Raw genomic sequence first — 20,366 nt, forward strand, 5'->3', positions numbered from 1 at the left:
CCCTGTCCCATAATTTTAAAATGGTGATGAAACAGTATTTTGAGATCCAGAAATGACTGTAATGTGATATGAAGATATCTGTGATTTCTATTGTTGACAAAATCACAGATACTGCTAATGCCACCGTGATCCATGTGTACATTTACAATTCAAGGACATGGAGTTGGAGATTAGTGAAAATAAAGATGTCATGCTTTCCAAACCAAGTTCAGAGACCTCTGGTTAAGAACCAGTCCACTGTTTGATGAGGAAAAAAAAAAAAAAAAAGATGGTTTAATCAACTGAGACTTGGAGATTATCTATGGATTTAATTTCTCAAGCTTTGTCCTGATGAAAAGAATAATGTAGCTAAACACTTACAGCAATTAGTAAGTGCCAGACATTGTTTTAAGTGCTTTAAATATGTCACATCACCTCATTGTTAGAAAAACTTTATGAGGTAAGATTTTACAGAGGCACAGAGATGTGAAGTAACTTGTCTAAAGTCACACAATTTTGTAAGTGATAGAGCCAGGTCCATCATGGTCTTTTTACTATTGTGCTATATAACAACTGGTTTCTTTGTATTTGCCTGAGTTTTGTGGCAAATGATGGAAGGGCAGGATTATGTGAGACTTTTTTTTTCCAGTAGAAAAAGTTATGAAACATATTTTAAATATCTATAAATTTGCATAGGGGGTTTATTATTGTCTAATTTAAATTGGTGAAACTAAATTATTAATGTCAGAAGCACAAGAAAGGGAAAACTCATGCTTATAAAGAAAGTCTGTGACTGTTAACTGTTACCAGATTTTTTTTTCTTTTTCTTTTTTTTTTTTAGTACAAGCTGTTGGTGGTTACAAACATTAGAGTTTGAAATTTCTTTACAAGGTTAAAACATTTTAAAATTTATTCTTGTATGGTTGTTTGACTCTTGGAATTCTGGAACCACTCTGTTGTGAAAATGTCAAGGTCTTAGAAGTTTTAATAAGATTAAAAATTTAGGAAAATTAACATGGTGTTAAAACATGACTATTATAATTAAGTATTAAATATTTTTCAACTCTAAAAATTTTGCAAAAGAGAAAACCCACAATATGTACCAACTTTTCAACAGGGTCAAAACACTTTTTTTTTTCTGAAAGATTTAATGAATTTAGGATTACTATTTTAGAACACACAGAAACTGAGCCAACTCTTGATTTTCCAGAGAAAGGGGAGATGAGATGGCATGAGGATTCATATGCAGTGTCAAGACAAACTTAGTATTTAATATTAATATAAACCTTCTCTTTTATCAAAATATTAGTTAAGCTTCTAATAAGTAGATGAATTATTTAAATGGAATTAACCTCTTCATATATTAACTTGGCAAAAGAGAAAACTTTGGATAAAAAGAGAGAAAAAATCAGATGCTTGGATCCCCCAAATATGCATAATTATAATGAATAATAAATCATTGACCATATTATTAAACTATTTTCCTCAAGTAGAGCAGGCGTATGACAATAGAATGGAGAAACCAGTAGGAAAGAATAGGAAAAATATAAACCTGTCCACTTCATTGTTCCTTTACAGTTTAATAATTATTGCTAAGACTCAATAGAAAAAGAGAATTTAATTAGTTAGTTGTAAGTATTTTTTCTAATTATAAATTATAACTAATGTGAAGGAAAGTTTGCACATTTTAAAATAATATGAATGTTAATATGAAACATACTGAAACTTCAGGCGGTGTGTCTTAAGGCTAGTTGACCATATATTTAGTGAGACATAAATCACTGTTTACAAAATAAATTTATAATGGACATCTAGACATCTAAGTTTTTTCTATGCACGATTAGTTTTATCCTTTTTTTTCTAAGTTCATACCCCCTCAGTTTAGTTTTCATGCCAGTGAGCAAAACTGTTTTATAAATTGATGACATCTTGAGCAAACTCAGATTTTAAGCATTTTAAAAATTACTTGAGCTTCACTGTGTTTGAGCTTAATTGAATATCTATACACTCTATGGTAGGAAGGGCAAATTGGTTTCACAAGGGGCAAAAAATATTTGTTGAATGAATGAATGAGTGACTAAAAGTGAACTTCTGTCAACGATAACCTTTTCAATATCCTTCACCTTTGACAATATCCTTACTGTTGGCATAGATTTGTGCATATTTTGTGCTTATTCCTTTTTTTTTTTTTTTTGGCCCTACGCGGGCCTCTCACCGTTGCGGCCTCTCCCACCGCGGAGCACAGGCTCTGGACGCGCAGGTTCAGCGGCCATGGCGCACAGGCCCAGCCGCTCCGCGGCATCTGGGATCCTCCTGGACCAGAGCACGAACCCGCGTCTCCTGCATTAGCAGGAGGACTCCCAACCACTGCGCCACCAGGGAAGTCCTGTGCTTATTCTTTATTAAGCATATTCCGTAGTTAAAAACAAAATTGAAATTCCAATTAAAATCTGACTTTTATGTTCTAGGAAGGAAGTTACTTACGGGAATTTTACCAATTGTAGGTCTAGGTCCCACTTAATCTCTGTATCCTCTTAAGAAACCTTTGAAAAAATAGGCATAAAGAATCAAGTAGACTTCCCAGAAAACTGAAGAGATTTATATGACAGGGAAAGGGGTAATTTCCTTGCATTGAGTACTGCAAGCCAACCATTGCTTAATGGCACCAAAGACCAATTTTCCAGAGTCCCTGAGAAAGAAGAGTGAGACCAATCAAGAACATAAACTTATGGGAGGCAATCAGGCGCTCATAAAAACAGCTTAATGTAATGAAATTTTGTGATGTGGATACTTGCGAAATTTAATTTCTATCCACCAGGAAAATCCTTTTATATGTTTGGAATATTTTTCCACACAGACAAATAAAATCTTTTTTTAGACATCTTGTGAAAGTCAAATACAGTGATTGGGCATGTTTTTTGGTTTTCCAAAATGTTGTCTGCTTGATATGATCAACTATAAAGGAAAGAAATATAAACATGTGTCTGTATTTAATGTCATTTTTTCATTTCTTAATTTTTTAATAACCTTTCTGATTCATTCTGTTTTATTTAAGGAATGGGGAGAACATAAGGAAAATTGAATCTATTAGGCAGGAGGGCAACTGGTTGAACTGGATACCAAAAATTAAAAGCAGCTGTGCTCAAGCACGTAATTTTTGCCCTTCTTGCTTAATTAAAAATTTACCAAATTATATCCTTTAAAAATGATGCTAGCCATGTGTCCATGAATTTAGACTTCCTTCACAGTGCCTACCATATATTCAGTACAGTAGGACTTTTTTTTTTTTAGTTTATATGTCTGGTTTTGGGGGAGATATAACATAAATGGGAGATTAAGAGTGACAGTATCACCCTTGTTTCTTGACTACAGGTGCAAATCTTGTATAAGTAATGTTCAATCCAAGCATATGCTCATAGATCGCAGGTTTGCATCTATTTTTTTTTTTAGAAGATGTTGGGGGTAGGAGTTTATTAATTAATTATTTTTGCTGTGTTGGGTCTTCATTTCTGTGCGAGGGCTTTCTCTGGTTGTGGCAAGCAGGGCCCACTCTTCATCACGGTGCACGGGCCTCTCACTATCGTGGCCTCTCGTTGTGGAGCACAGGCTCCAGACGCGCAGGCTCAGTAGTTGTGGCTCACAGGCCTAGTTGCTCCACGGCATGTGGGATCCTCCCAGACCAGGGATCGAACCCGTGTCCCCTGCATTAGCAGGCAGATTCTCAACCACTGTGCCACCAGGGAAGCCCTGCATCTATTTTTGATTGATCCTTTTAAAAAGGATTGAGATTAGTATTGATACTTGAGCTTGGGATAATTAGTATTTTCTTAATAAAACTCTCAACAAAGATAGATAAAAGATAGTACAACAGTCCATTCCAAGAACGCTGTATATAATTTATATATCTAATATACCTTTTTAATATACATTGTCATGTTATCAATCATTTCTATCCCAGGTCACAGAAATTGCAAAAATAAAGTTTTGCCATGCAGACAATTCTGAATCAATTCTCAGTTCTTTTACTTCAGTAGAAGTGGTCAGCTAAATTTTTTGAAGAGTCCTTGTTCTTTTTTTTAAATGCTAGTAGATCACCATCTTAACAAATATGGACTACATTCTCTTACTCTCCTTAGATTAAATGTCTCTGGAGTTCAGAATTCCTGTATTCAATAATTATTCACTGATCCTCCTCTATGTACCAGAAACTACGTGAACTTGCATATAGAGATGAGCTAAACACCTTACTTGCTCTTAGGGAAATGTCTAAACAATTAGTAGGTTGTGATAAATGTTGCAAAAAAGGGAAATGAGCTCTACTGAGAGCAGGGGTGGGCGTTCTGTTTCTGGGGTTGGGGTGCAGGAGGAGGGCATCAAGGAAAGGGCTCCACCAGAGGGGTAATATTCACTTAACTCTTCACTGGGCCATGTCGTAACTTAAATGTAGGATTTCCCTTTTTATCGGTATTCTGTAGTTAATAACAATAGCTTACTACGAAGCAATGTTCTTCATTTGCTCCCTTTGTATTTCTGATTATGGCAAATAAAACCACTTTGCATATCTAGGGTTAGCTGCAATTCACCAAAGGTTTCCATTGGTACATGAGATATTTGTTGACCTTTATTGGAAAAAAGTAATAATTTGCTTCTCCTTTTGTATTGTTAAGTGTCAAAAGATGAGTGGTGGTGAATTCATGGGTGGTGTGTTGATACCTACTAGGCGTGATTCCATAGGAGAGAAAACACTTATCCCACAGACACACTCTGGTGTGGTGGTTCCCTTGCCAGCCCTATAAAACCTCCCCAGGTGTCATGCTCAAGCCTAGTAAGTGGAGCCAGCAATGAGCCTATTTTAAAAATGTGTTCACCTTACATTTGCTTTCAGAGAGTTTCAGCTATAGAGAAAGTTTACCTTTCTGACTTTAGAAGGATGGGTAGGAAATATGGGTAAGAAAGAGAAGCAAAATAAGCCACTCAGCCTTCATTTTGGAGAAAGGCATGAGTATAACATTAAAAGAGAAAATAAAACCCATTACATTTCCAGTAAGTTGCTATTTTAAGAGATAATTAACATTAGAATTTAGTACACTAATTTAGCGCCTTGTTCATTATTATTTATGAGTAAAAAAATTTCCACTAAGAAGTTCCACTGAGAAGCAAAGTTGCCTCACTGTGCAATTTCCCAAGTCTCTCCAATTGAAACAAAGTAGTGTTATTAATTATGAACTTGTGGGGTCATATTCCATAATGGGGAAATCTCTCCACATTGTCTGGAAGTGTTTCCATTCCAGTCTCTACAGACACGGCCATCTAACGCTGATGGTGGTTTCTGTACACCATGAACTGCCAGATACCTGCTTTTCTCTGTCTCATAAAAATGAACGTTTCTCAAATCTGATTTAGACTGTCATTGAAATAATGGAGTGTTATACTAAAGAATGTATTGTTCCTTAAGATGCAATTACAGAAGCCATCTCTCTTTCCTCTCTTATTTTGCTATGATAAAAATAAATTTTTAGGTAGTCCAAATAGAAAATATAAGGAAGTGATGATAATATTAGGCAAAATGAATCAACAAACAAAATAACTCAAAACTTCAAAATTCAGATGCACAGTCCTAGGACTTTTAGATAATAGCTAATAGCTAACCATCTAAATCTTGCGTCTGTGAAATTTTAGCTGGCACAGTGGTGACTTTGGCTATATACGGAGGAGGAGACAGCTTTTCATCATGCAGGTTATTTTCTATTTTAGGGATTTTATGTAAATCAATGAAAATAATAACACTTTACAACAGTTACAACGTACTTTAAGTAACAGGTTATCTCATTTGACCACTCAATGGTGTAGCAAATAGAATAGTAATTATTATACTCATTGTGTATTTGTGGAAACTGAGGCTTGGCTGATAATTTGCAAAAGACGGTGCTCACACTCATCCATACTTGGATTTTCCTCACCATAATGCATAGCAGGACTTTCACAGCCTAAGAAAACTAGATGTCAAGAGCTTAAGATAAATAAACTAGAATCATAAAGTGAGTACAGATTTGAAGTCTAAAATATTTGATTTTATTACCTGAAACTGATAGGGTTGTGCTACATTATCGTAAGTTCTATGTCCCATTATTCTGTGATTCTGGAATGTCAGAGGAGGCTAAAGTATCCCCCTTTCTGCAGGGAACACTCTGAAGCTCTCGCTCCACTCTTCACTGGGCTATGTAGTGACTTAAATGTAGGATTTCTGATTTTATGTGAGGGACTGCCTCACATGAACACAGGGCAAAAATATCTCAGTACCCTCTGAGCTTCTGACGGAAAGGAAGGAAAGATGGGGAATCTCAAAGTTTTCCCTTTTATCTACTGAATGAGGCAACTCATCTATAACCTTGAAAAATCATCAAAATGTAATTGATCCTCTAAGTGGTAATGGGTTAAAGCCTTCTCTGTCTCACATTTTTTCTTTATTAAACATTTGTTACTTTGTTCTTTTTATATAGAGCAAAACCACTGGAAAGGTATGAACAGAGTTTATACCAGAAGGGTATCTAGCCACCTCTTTAAATTTGTGTTACAAATGTGTTTTTGTCTGTTTTATTTCCATAGAGAAAGGTGAAGCTCAATCCCCCCTTTGGAGCAGTGAACATAGTGATGGGATGGCCAGCACTCAGTGCTGGTTGTCCTGGTAACAGCATCTCAAATCTTACACTAACATCTGGTGTTCTTAAGTTTAACAGCTGGTTGTCTACAGAAAAATTTGAACAAGGAGTTGAAACACAAGTGGGAATACCCTAAAATAAAAGTAGTTACCTAGGAGGAATACCAAGAAATAACTAAGCTAAAGGAGGAAATTAGATGCAACTTGCAAAACACAGAAATATCAGGGATTAAAAAATGGATAAAAGATGTTATCCTGAAAAAATAAAATGAAGATTTTGTTTTAAGTTCTGCATTATTCTTATAAGCAAATTGACATGTTGGAAACATGAAAGGTCAAGATTAAACTGTGGAGAATATGGCCTAACAGGCTGTTTTTTGAACTCTCTATAAATCCTAACAGAAGTGGAAATCTTAGCGCAGTTAAACCTTTTGAGAATTCTTGGTAAAGTGTTTGAAGATGAGAGAGAAAATACTCAGGATTTGTCCTAGAAGTGGTTGATCAATAGCTTTTAACTTCTCATTTCTATTCATAGAATTACACAGTATCATTATATTCAAAGGATTTGAGGCTATTCTTATTTTTGAGAAGGTAGTTTTTTATGGACTCTGAATACATATTGACACTGAAGTAGTACTTATGTGGCCCATTGATAAATCATAATGTTAATACAAATAAAGAATTTTGGCATCAATATTACTCTTCATTTTGAAGGGCACAGGGTCTGATTATTTACAAAAAGTTGTTAACAGAGTCATAGTGATAGCTCTCCACCTTCATCTCCTAAGTTGGAAAGTTAATTAAATTCTCAATTACTATAGTTAAAAATAATTTCTGCTATACCTACTCTCATACTGGGTGATATGAGAATATTTGAAATACAGATAGGCCCTTCCTTTCCTATAAGGAAACTGGCCAAAGCTAAGGAGAGGCTTTCTTGTGGTTTAAGATAATCACAGTTAAATAAAACTGGGCTAATAAGAGTGTAAAACTTATTCTGAGTAGATTTAATAGGCAGAACCAGAACAACTGGATAGGATTGGAAAGGGAATTAGACTTTTACTTGATGTAGAGAAGAACAGTTTAGGAATTCGTTTCCAAAATGGAATAGACAGCCCCTTGAGGTCATCATTCCCTCAATGGAGCCAAAGCTGGATGAGATGCTGAATAAAAGATTCATGTTGAGTTAAATAAAGGCTACACTCACATCCAAATCTAAGATTTAGTTTTCTTGTTTAGTCAACACCACACCAAACATGTAGTTATTTCCAAATCTGCATTTTTGTTTAATGGCATTTAGAAAAAATAAGCAAATTATTGACTGCATTATTTTCTATTTAATAAAAATATTTTCCCAAATGATAGACAGTTTTTTCTTAAGAGCCATATTTTTGGAGAAAATTTTAAAACACCAATAATTTAAAAGAATAATTAAGTCTCTGACTTCCACCACTCAGAATCAAGAGCCTTTAAAGTTTTTCCACATGTGATTAAACATTAAACGTTAGAGTTTAACAGGTTTAACTTTATCATTAAGAATGCTCTGAAGACTGCTTCCGTTCCCTCCCTCTATAATCTCATCCTCTACTCCCTTAGTTACAAGGTTCTGTTGGTCTCCTTTCGAATTTTTGAACCACTCCAAATTTTCACATTTTTAGAGGACGTTTAAAGAGAAATAGGAAAGTCATGAGGAAGAAATGGTTTTGATTGAACCCTAGTGAGTGCAGATGTAAATATGCAACATTTAGGATGCCAGAAGAGACCCAGAAGATGTTAGGCAGTGAATGGGAAATGTCATTATTGTTGAGAATGCTATCTATAGAAGACAGTCAGCCATAGAAGTGGATAGAATTCTGGAGTGAAAGATTCTACAAAAATATTTAAAAATCTGAGACCAGAGCTGTTTAGAATTACTGTGTTAGAAAGGTGAGGGAATGAAGAGGACCCACTTAAGATAAGGTGAAGAACCAGGATGATGAGTGCTAGAAGCTAAGGAGGAAATCATTGTCCATAAAGGACAATCATTTCCTTCAGAAAGAGAGAGAATGATATGATCAAGGATAACCCTTTGAATCGAGCTCTTAGAAGGTGAAGTATGACCAGGGGTGAATGATGAGTTTCTGCATATTGGTAATGTTGGATCTCAGGTTAAATGATGAATTAAGGAATAGATTAGCAGCCAGAAAGAGAAGACTACATGTGTAAGCTACGCTTTCAAGAAATTTCCCAATGAAAGAGAAAATGAGCATAGTTAGAGATTTTGTTTTTAATAAGAGAATTTTGCCAGGGAAAGACAATTTGCTAGTAGACGGGGAGAACTAAAGATACACTACTCTTTCTAACTAAACTCTCACTAGTCAAACTCAGAAAAACAATATATTCAGGTAGTGGGCCAAACTTTTACAATAGAAACGAAAAAAGATTAGAGAAATAAGAGTCTACAGAGCCTAAAAGAGAGAGCAGCAGGAGGGAAAAGGACCCCATTAATGCTAGATGTACAAAACTATGTTTATAAAATATATCCATTCATTCATTTTTAAGCATATATTATATGCCAGGCACAGTTCTTGATGTTGGAGATACAGTCATAAACAAAGCAAAATAAAAAATCCCTGCCCTCATGGTGCTTAAACTTCAGTGAGGGGAGATACAATAAACAAGCAAATGATTAAAATAAGCAGCATGTCAGAGGGTGAGAAATGCTATAGAGAAAAATAAAGTGGTAAAGGAGCTGAGGGAGCAGTAAAGCGAGATGTCACTGGGGCCTCAATAATAAAGTAAGCGAAGACTTGAAGGAGAGGAGAGAGTGGGCCAGGTGGCTCTCTAGGGAAGAGCCTTCCAGCAATGAGAAGAGCTGGTGCTGGGTCCTAAGTTTGAAGATGTCTGGTGTGTAGGAATCATATAAGGAGATCAGCATGGCTGGAGTGGGGTGAGTAGTGACAAAGAAGCACAGGGTCAGCTCATCTCAAACAGAAGGGGTTCAGGCTTTTGTGTGGAGATGCAAAGCCAGTGGACAGTTTTTAGTTAGCAACTGACAGGATTGATCTTCCATTTCAACAGGCCCACTAAGGCCGCTGTGTTGAGAATAAAATGGTGTAGGAGAATTCTGGGATGGCAGAGCAAAGATGGAAGGCATGGAGTGGAGTGGAGCAGTGCAGATGGTGAGAAGAGATTGGATTCCAAAAACACTTTAAGGATAGAGCTCAATGGATTTGGTGATAGATATGAAGTTAAGAGTGAAAGAGAGGAATACAGCATGGCAACAAGGTTTTGGCCTGACAACTGCCATTATAGACTTGCCATTTACTGAGATGGGGAGGACTTCTGTGAAAAAGAAATAGAATAGCATTTGTAATATTTTTTTGAAGATCTCCAAAGGATCATACCTACCTATATTGATTTTCACAAAACATATTACCTACTGGGACCTTTGGAAATGAAGTTTTGCAATTCAAGACATGCTTTACACTGTGCAGAAGGCTCACACCCAAGTTATTGCTTGTAAAGCACTTAACACAGACCATGGTCCATAGTAAACACTCAATAAATATTAGCTATTATTAGAATTTTTTGTAGTGTCAGGCTGTTGAGAGGTTGATGCTATTTCATATTTATCAAAGGTTTTGTCTAGATCTCCAGTTTGTTCTACTAGATGGAAACAAACAATAAAAGGAGGTAATATCATATTTCCATAATGCTAAAGAAACAGGTTAATGACAAGTAGCCCCTGGAAAATGGGCGATTTTTTAATTAGTTGCAACAAATAGCTTTTTCAAAACAAAAACCAAAACAAAGCTTTTTAAAGGTGATTTCCTTCATTATGTAGATGGAAACCAGAAGCCCACAGATGTTAAGTGATATGTTCAAAGTCTACATGCTGATATGCAAGAGTCAGGACTTGAACCCAGAATTTCACCTCCCAGTGCTTAGCTATTTGGACCACAACAATATTATCTCTTTTGTTTGAATCCAAAAGCCATTTGTACAAAGATTCTACGTGTTTTCAAGCAACTGCTTTTATATTCATCACAGACAAAAAGGTCCCCTCCTCCATTGTTTGTGCCTTTATTTTATGTATGGATAGAAAATAAATAGAAGTCATAAAAATGTGACCAGAGCTCTCATCTTTTTACCCAAAATAAGAGTCCATATAGCCACCCCACACACACACAGAGCAGAGCTCTAGAAATGTGTAATTCAAGTCACCTGGTACGATGGGCTCTGCAGGTGTTTGTAACACACACCCTTTACTGGTAAATGGTTTCCTGGTGTTTCATTGAGTCCCAGTGTCAGTGCATAAAGAAGGAAATCTCAGACATCAAAGGAAGAAAGAAGATTAAAGGATCCCAGCACTTTAGAAACAAGACATTGTCAGCTCTACCGTTTACTCCCCAACAATGCTTGTCCATACTCAACCCCAAGCAGAGTGACCGGGAGAGCGTGCACAGATCTGGTAGGCAGATGTTGGAATATATGTTGGCTATATTGCCAGTTGTCATCTATACACATGTACACACATGGGGTAGGGCAAAGAAAGTGCTTGGGGGTTGATGCTAAAACACTGGCATCGACCCCTGCAGAGATGCAGGAGAGGAGTGGATGCCCTTATCAGTGCTTCTAAGACCTTTTGGTGTACACAGACTAGGACACTGGCAGGAAACCTTACGGGTAAGGATTGCCCTGTGTCCATCATGTCAATCAGATAGGTTGCTTGAAGCTATATATCTAGTAAGTGCCTCAAGTAATACTAAAAGAAGCCCTCTTACCTTTGATTTTAAGCAAACGAATTCATTCAACATTAATGACTATACCGTGCCAGGCACCGTGTTTCAGACCCAAGATAGGAGACACCTCTAGTTCTGGCATTTTGGAAGTACAAATTGAAACAGTTTAGTAGTTTCCTCAGACATGCTGCAAGAGCTTAACTAGTTAAGTAAAAGGACTCATCTTCAGCAAGGAATAAGACTAATTTACATAATGATTTTAAAGCTGATACAGTGCTTTTACCTACACATTTTCATTTTGATGTTGATCCAGCCAATAAACCTGTGATGTAGAGAAAGTGGACACCTCCTATAAGCCTACTTTGTTTAAATATACAACGGTCCTTGGTTGAATTAGCAAAACCTATAATTAGAAAATAGGCGAATAGGCAACTCAGTCTAGCATGATGGTTCTCAAAGTGTGGTCTCCTGCAACATCAGTATCACTTGGGAGCTTATTAGAAATGCAATCTCTCAGGCTCCGCTCTAGACTTAACCAGAATCTTTGAGGCTGGAGCCATGCAGTCACCTCTAGGTGATTCCATGCAGCCTAAAGTTTGAGAACTGGTCTGGTAAAGAATTTAGAGTTAGAAAAAATGGGTTCTGTTTCAGGCTCTAGCACTTACTAACTGCAGGCCACTTACCAGTCTCTGATTAGGCTTGCTTACCTACAAAACTGAAGTTGATAATGCCCACCCACACTGCTTAATCCGTACGGTGGGCAGAGGAGGGGTATTCTGGAGTGATGAAAATGTTTTGGAATTAGATAGAGGTAGTGGTGGCCCAAGACTGTGAATGTACTGAATGCCACTGACTTACTTTAAAAAAAAAATGTTTAATTTTGTTATGTGAATTTCACATCAATAAATTTTTTAAAAAATCCTATTCAACTCACTTCCCAACTGAACAAGAATGTGCGTGAAGGCTCTTTGCCAATCAGAAGGTGCTATACAGATGTGGGCTTATAGGAAGGCTATTCAGAAAGTAACTTTCCTCAGGTACTTTTATTTTTCCTGAGAAACAGAGAGCCCTGTCATTCAGAAAGACATTTAGCAAGTGTTGCCAAACAATGTGGCATTTTAAAGAAAACATTGTGTCTTTATAGTACCTTTCAAACGACTGTCAAGGGGTGAATCTGAGGTAGGCAGAGGGGAACACCAGCTACAGCTGATGTGGTTAGTATCAAGAGATACAGTCCTACACCTCCAGGCCATACATGCACCCAAGTTATCCCCAAACTGAAAGTACACGAACGTACTTAGAAACTTTTCTCTCGGTCTGATATCAATTCTCTTCTCCTTTGTTTGCTCATTCCAAGATAATGGAGTTCCTGTGTGCTCCCTGAAAAGATGGGTTGAGAGTATGTGTACTGCCACTACCTGAGTTTTGACTACTCACAAAAGCAATGGCTTTTTCTATCCTATATGAGTCTCTCGAGGGCAGTGACCACGTCTTATGCATCTTTACCGCCCCTAAAATGCCTACATTAGTAGCACTTTAGTAAATGTCAATGTATGACAGTGGCTTGAAATGGATGTTTTCCCGTAGGGCTCCTGGGACAATTTTTCACTACAGAAATTTGAGGACCAGAGGCTGAAGCACTAATTTATAAGTCCAGTGATGTCATGGCTACCACCATATGGTAGATTGTGCATAATCCAGTTTATAGAAGCTCATAAGTTTACTCACATTATCAGAGGTCTTGTCAGCCTGATGCAGTCTTATCCGAGGTGGCCTTTTCAGCTTCTCCAAGGTGAGGATGGAATCAGGAGAAGGAAAAAATTTTGGTTCCATGTTGTCAAGATGCTGCCTGTGCTTTTTGTGTGGAACCGAGCGATTTCAGATAACGTTTGTAGTTGGCTGCTCCTTAAAGATTAGTTTTAGAGTTCTGCCTACGTTGCAGGAATTCTTTAGTGTTCTTTTCATGGAAATTTTTATACATATGTGAAAGTAGAGAGAATAGTATGAGTGAACCCCCATGTGCCCATCCCATAGATTAAACAATTTTTAACTCATGGCTAACCTTGCTTCATCCACAAACCCCATCTCATCCTCACTTTCTGCAGAGCATTTTAAAATAAATCTTACACAGCATGTTATTTCATCCACAAGTATTTCAGTTGTTTCTCTTTTAAACTTTAATTTTTATTGTATATTGGAGTATAGTTGATTTACAATATTGTGTTTCAAGTGTACAACTGATTCAGTTATACATACACATATTTCTTTCTTTCTTTCTTTTTTTTAAGTGTTTCTTTATTTGGCTTCGCCGGGTCTTTGTTGCAGCATGTGGAATCTTTTTAGTTGCGACACGCGGGATCTAGTTCCAGGGATCGACCCAAGCCCCCTGTAATGGGAGTGTGAAGTCTTAACCACTGGACCACCAGGGAAGTCCCTCTATTCTATTTTAGGTTCTTTTCCCATATAGGTTATTATAGAATATTGAGTAGAGTTCCCTGTGCTATATAGTAGGTCCTTGTTGATTATCTAGTTTATATACAGTAGGATGTATATGTTAATCCCAACCTCCTAATTTACCCTCCCCCCGTGTTTCCCCTTTGGTAACCATAAGTTTGTTTTCAAAGTCTTTAAGTCTATTTCTGTTTTGTAAATAAGTTCATTTGTATCATTTTTCTTTTAGATTCCACATATAAGTGATATCATACGATATTTGTCTTTGTCTGACTTATTTCACTCAGTATGATAATCTCTAGGTCCATCCATGTTGCTGCAAATGGCATTATTTCATTCTTTTTTATGACTAATATTCCATTGTACATATGTACCACCTTCTTTATCCATTCCTCTGTCGATGGACATTTAGTTTGCTTCCATGTCTTAGCTATTGTAAATAACGCTGCAATGAACATTGGGGTGCATGTATCTTTTCGAATTATGGTTTTCTTTGGATATACACCCAGGAGTGGGATTGCTGGATCATATGGTAGTTCTATTTTTAGCTTTTTAAGGAACCTCCATACTGTTCTCCATAGTGGTTGTACCAATTTAGATTCCCACCAACAGTGTAGGGGGGGTCCCATTTCTCCACACTCTCTCCAGCATTTATTGTTTGTAGCCTTTTTGATGATGACCATTCTGACTGGTATGAGGTGATATCTCACTGTAGTTTTGATTTGCATTTCTCTAATAATTAGTGATGTTGAGCATCTTTTCATGTGCCTTTTGGCCATCTGTATGTCATCTTTGGAGAAATGTCTATTTAGGTTTTCTCCCCATTTTTTGCTTGGGTTGTTTGCTTTTTTGATATAGAGCTGCATGAGCTGTTAGTATATTTTGGAGATTAATCCCTTGTCTATCACTTTGTTTGCAAATACTTTCTTCCATTTTGTGGGTTGTCTTTTTGTTTGGTTTATGGTTTCCTTTGCCATGTAAAACCTTTTAAGTTTAATTAGGTCTCATTTTTAAAATTTTTGTTTTCCTCTTCACTACTTTAGGAGGTGGATCCAAAATGATATTGCTGCAATTTGTGTCAAAGAGTGTTCTGCCTATGTTTTCTGCTAACAGTTTTATAGTGTCCAGCCTCATATTTAGGTCTTTAATCCACTTTGAGCTTATTTTTGTGTATGGTGTTAGAGAATGTTCTAATTTCATTCTTTTACATGTAACTGTCCAGTTTTCCCAGCACCACTTATTGAAGAGACTGTCTTTTCTCCATTGTATATTTTTGCCTCTTTTGTCATAGATTAATTGACCATAGGTGTGTGGGTTTATTTCTGGGCTTTCTATCCTGTTCCATTGATCTTTATTTCTGCTTCTGTGCCAGTGCCATACTTCTTTGATGACTGTAGCTTTGTAGTATAGCCTGAAGTCAGGGAGTCTGATTCCTCCATTCTGTTTTTCTTTCTCAGGATTGCTTTGGCTATTCAGGGTCTTTTATGTTTCCATACAAATTTTGAAATGTTTTGTTCTAGTTCTGTCAAAAATGCCATTGGTAATTTGATAGGGATTGCATTGAATCTGTAGATTGCCTTGGGTAGTTTAGTCATTTTGACAATATTGATTCTTCCAATCCAAGACCATGGTATATCTTTGCATCTGTTTGTGGCATCTTCGATTTCTTTCATCATCTCACAGTTTTCAGAATACAGGCCTTTTGCCTCCTTAGTAGGTTTATGCCCAGGTATTTTATTCTTTTTCATACAATGGTAAATGGGACTGTTTCCTTAATTTCTCTTTCTTATCTCTCATTGTTAGTGTATAAAAATGCAACAGATTTCTGTGTATTAATTTGTATCCTGCAACTTCACTGAATTAATTGATGAGCTCTAGTAGTTTTCTGTGGCATCTTTAGGATTTTCTATGTATAGTATCATGCCATCTGCAAACAGTGACAGTTTTACTTCTTCTTTTCCAATTTGTATTCCTTTTATTTCTCTTTCTTCTCTGATTGCCATGGCTAGGACTTCCAAAACTATGTTGGATAAAAGTGGCAAGAGTGGATATCCTTGTTTTATTCCTGATCTTAGAGGAAATGCTTTCAGCTTTTCATCGTTGAGAATGATGTCATCTGTGGATTTGTCATATATGGCCTTTATTATGTTGAGGTAGGTTCCCTCTTATGCCCACTTTCTGGAGAGCTTTTACCATAAATGGGTGTTGAATTTTGTCAAAAGCTTTTTCTGCATCTATTGAGATGATCACATGGTTTTTATTCTTCAGTTTGTTAATGTGGTGTATCACACTGATTGGTTTACAGATATTAAAGAGTCCTTGCCTCCCTGGGATAAATCCCACTTGATCATGGTGCATGATCCTTTCAATGTACTGTTGGATTTGGTTTGCTAGTATTTTGTTGAGGAGTTGTTTCTTTAAGAGAAAAGAAAAATAACTGCAATACTATTAATATTATCAAAACTTAGAGTTAACAATAATTCCTTAATATCATTAAATATCCAATAAGTAGAATTCTTAAATGTTTACAATTTTGGAAATTATCAAGGAAAAGTGATTACAATTGAAATTTGTAATCTGTAATGAAGACCAGTGCTTGGTCTTTATTTGTCTGTAAAGTGACACATCAATAAAGTGCTTAGGCAAATTGTGAAATCATTTTGTAAAAAGCACATCTGCAAAATATCTGTAGTTTCCAGGAGCCTGTTATTTTCAGGGTCTCATGAAAATACGTGCAGTTTGTAGAGAAGCTCTAGCAACTGTGGCATCTGTTAGCAGGAGGAGTCTTTTTGGCTGGTGAGATGGTGAATTTAAGGATCTACGGCTGGGCTGAGGTTATGTGGAGAGTACTGAACTCATCCTCACCACGCCCAGGTTATGCACCCAAATTCCCAATTTTTGTGTTATTTTCGACAAAGTCTGTCCTCAGTGAAAACCATCCTGCTCTATCACTGGAAATACATTTTTTGCCTGTGATTGGGTATTGGTTGAGAACTTGGCATTGAACCAGCCAGACAGCAGGACATGGGTGTGTATTATTACCCCATCTCTGTACATCCAAACATGTTTATCTAACAATGGAAAGACCTCCTGCAGACATTACGAGGACAAGATGTATAGATGTTAAATGAACTTCTCTGTAGAGCTCTCCAAACACATGTTGGCAGTTGTGACAGAGAGAGTTAATTTGTTAATACTTAAGAAATTCACTGCTTTGAAGATAAATAGCTCTATGCATAGTTACTGTTAAATATTAATAATAACTATTATTATATAGTCAGTAACTGGCTGATTACTCTTTTAACTGATTCATTCTATGAAACTGTGTTTTAAAGAACTGTGATTTCTTTTTGGAAGGTTCCCAAAAAGCAGGACTGGACTTTTTAGCAAATTTGCTGTTATTTATTAACGTCTAAGTATAAGAAAGGCATCCTGATGTTTCTTGGAATCATCATTTGCAAGTTGTAAACAGCTTTCAGTGTACCATTTATAAAAGTACAGCTCCAATTCTCGTTACTATGGGATAAACAGTATTATTTCAAGAGCTCGTTCTTGGCTTTTCCAAAACGTCCTGTTTAAAATCGTAGGCAGAATTTGATCAGTGTGTATTAGTCAGTGCTGTGCTCAAGCAGAGGAGATGAAAAGCAGTACATGACCAGATCCTTATGCTTTTGATCCACCCTCAGAAAAGAGCCTGGCGAGTGCTGGGTTTTGTAATAAAAATCACTTCATCCAATGTTAATGTGGAAACAACTTGATTTGTTTGTGTGAATAAAGTTCTGGTGATCTCATTTAAACCCGGGAAATGTTATAGTCAGACTGTAATCCATCCTATCTGATACCTGCTGTGCCCAGGTGTGGCTGTGTCTTTCCTTTTCCTACAGAACAAGGGAATCCAATCACTCTAGTCTCTAGACTGTGCAGCTAAACTGTACAGGAGTCTTATAGAGACTTAACCTTTTCAAACACACAGTGACATCTCTGCTTGGACTCAAAACATATAACAAACATTTCACTTAGGAAATTTGACCTAGAGGGTAGAGTTCTTATTTTTTTCCTTTTTGCGCATGCAATAGGCTCATAGAATCTTTCTACAAATACCAAATATGAACCTAGTTTAAGCTGAATAAGTTCTTTGCAAATTTCTCTAAGTTCTTAAACTTGGGAGCAGGGCCTGAAAAACGTATGGGTGTCCCCAAAATTCTGATGTGTGGGCATAATGAGGGGAGTTGTTAGGTGTGTGTAAGAATTGTAGACATGATTTGAAATGAATTTGGTTCATAACATAGATATGCTGTCCACATTTTGGGGTAAAAATTGACATGCCAATGAGATTTAACTAATTTAACATGGTGAGAACCTTGTTTAACTCAATTTGTTTAAGATCATAAACAAGTTAGACATTAAATAAATGTTTTGGTGGTGGCATTCCATGGGGTGAGCATTTGGAAAGCATTAATTGTTTTGTGCTGGTTGTTATACTGCAGTGACTAAGGTGTATCAAGAAATTGAATCCCTTTAGTATTCCACCTACATACCTTTAGGATGTTTAAAGGAAACCATCATTAGTTGTTCACCTTTTTGCTTCTCTACAAAAATATCTCATAGTGGTGGAGGTTAACTAGGAACACTATCAGATATGACCTCCAATAAGAAAAATATTGAGAGACAAAGGCAAAGAAAATTTAGAAAGAAGTATTTAGGGTGGAATGTCAACAGGTTCATCTGATCCTCAGAAGCACCCAGTGTCATAGCTCCCACCCACCAAGAGGTTTAAACCATTTCCTGAGGACAATTAGGAAAGAGATGAAATACAGAGTCATTACTATGAATGGCTGCTAGGACAGCATTATTGCTGTGGCAGAGACCATCAATACCGCTTAGATATAAAGAGCCTGCTTTTCACTTTAGATAATTTATATGTGAAAAGTATCATCAGTTATGGGACTGTAATGTAAAGGAGCTGATGACAGCACTTGAAAATGTGAATCTGAGGCTCACCATGAAATATTTGCAGCCAAGTTGCTGGTTGGAAAATTACTCATCAATCAATTTTCTTTCTTTTTTTAAACACATATGGCGTCCTAAGTTAAACAGTTACAGGTTACAAATGATTTAGGTAGGACTTAGCTGAGTTTTTAAAATCTATTTCAAAATATATACAAAATCATCTCTTGATTTTCAAGTTCTTTCTTTTTACCATCTGCTGATGGGTACTTATATGAGCATTTTTATCAAACCAATGGTACAAATTTCAAACGACTGTTGCAACAATATCTTATTCATTAATTCATTACTGGACAAAATGTGGAATGCTAACTTATTCCACATGACCATTGGAGAATACAGACGTGAAAGATGATTTCCATAATCAGAGAGTATAAAGAAGGCAGAGGAAGAATTTAACAGAACATGATCTGTATCATGGGGCAAACAGCATGAGGTGTTAGCAGAATGCAGGTTAAATTGGACATCCAAATCAGCTAGGAGTGAGGAGCTAGCCCAGAAGGTTTCCAAAAAGTGAAGTTATTTGATACAATCTCTGAATGAGTTGGAATTATTCTGATGATGAAGTGAATGGAGGAAAGGTATTTGTGGCAGAGGAAAAATATTTGCAGATCCATAGACATGAGGGTGTGTGGCTAACTAAGGGATGTGCAAGCAGCACCTATCACTGGAATATATAATGCAGTGCTGGCTGGGAGGGTAGATAGGGGTCATATGCCATGCTAAGAACAAAAATATTTTCTGCTCATCTTTATTGCTACAAAATTGCCTTCTTTGGTTAAAACAAACAAAAACAAATGGGATAGATTTCAGATAGCATCCCAAGCATAGTTCCAGAAACACTTTACTGCTGGATGTGAGGGGAAAAAAAAATTGAAAAAAGTATAGGATTTCAGATTGACTCTAGTAAAGTTGTATTAAAAACTTTATTAACAACTTGGCTGATGAATTTTGTTTGATTTGTTTGCCTAGACTTCCTTTTGACCAAAATAGCACTTGAGTTGTGTTGAGGCAGGACATATCTACCCCAATCCCTGGGGTGATCCTTGCTTTCTTAGCTGCACTCCACTTCTCTTTCCTACTCTCCCTCCCACATTTCACAATTTAAAGCCCCATATTTGCTGAAAATTCTGCTGGAATGTGAGGCCAGACACAGAGGTGTTAAAAAGAGTCCAATGCCAGTACATCTGGGGATCCTTAGTAATGAACAAGGGCCAAGAAAAGGAGTAGCAGAAATACAGAGGAGCATACTCTTTACAGGGTCTGGAGGGACCAATGGGATGAAGTGACTTAAGCCCTGAGACATGATTTCATTTTTTTCATCTAGTAACAAATCATCTGACCTCTCTTACACTTTTGAGAGTGTCCTGGTCACCACAGCAAGCAGATATACAGAGATGTGGGTGGTGTGGGGGACCGATGTCTTCTATGTGTTTTCTTTGAGATTATTAACACATTGAATATGTCATCCTAAATGAACCACATTTCTGAGGCTGAGATTTGAATACCAAGGTCACACAAACCAACGTATCTGTCATCTGGCTCAT

At 36.7% G+C, this 20,366-nt stretch overlaps 1 protein-coding gene across 1 annotated transcript in view; it reads left to right on the forward strand.

Moving 5' to 3' along the window:
• Positions 1 to 20,366, forward strand: part of DKK2 (dickkopf Wnt signaling pathway inhibitor 2) — a 106,849-nt gene that overhangs the window by 61,634 nt on the left and 24,849 nt on the right. The window lies entirely within an intron of this gene.

The sequence above is a fragment of the Delphinapterus leucas genome, chromosome 5 (genome assembly GCF_059928025.1).
Source record: "Delphinapterus leucas isolate spDelLeu-1000000601 "Yukka" chromosome 5, BTC_Dleu_Yukka2, whole genome shotgun sequence".
NCBI classification, from domain to species: domain Eukaryota; kingdom Metazoa; phylum Chordata; class Mammalia; order Artiodactyla; family Monodontidae; genus Delphinapterus; species Delphinapterus leucas.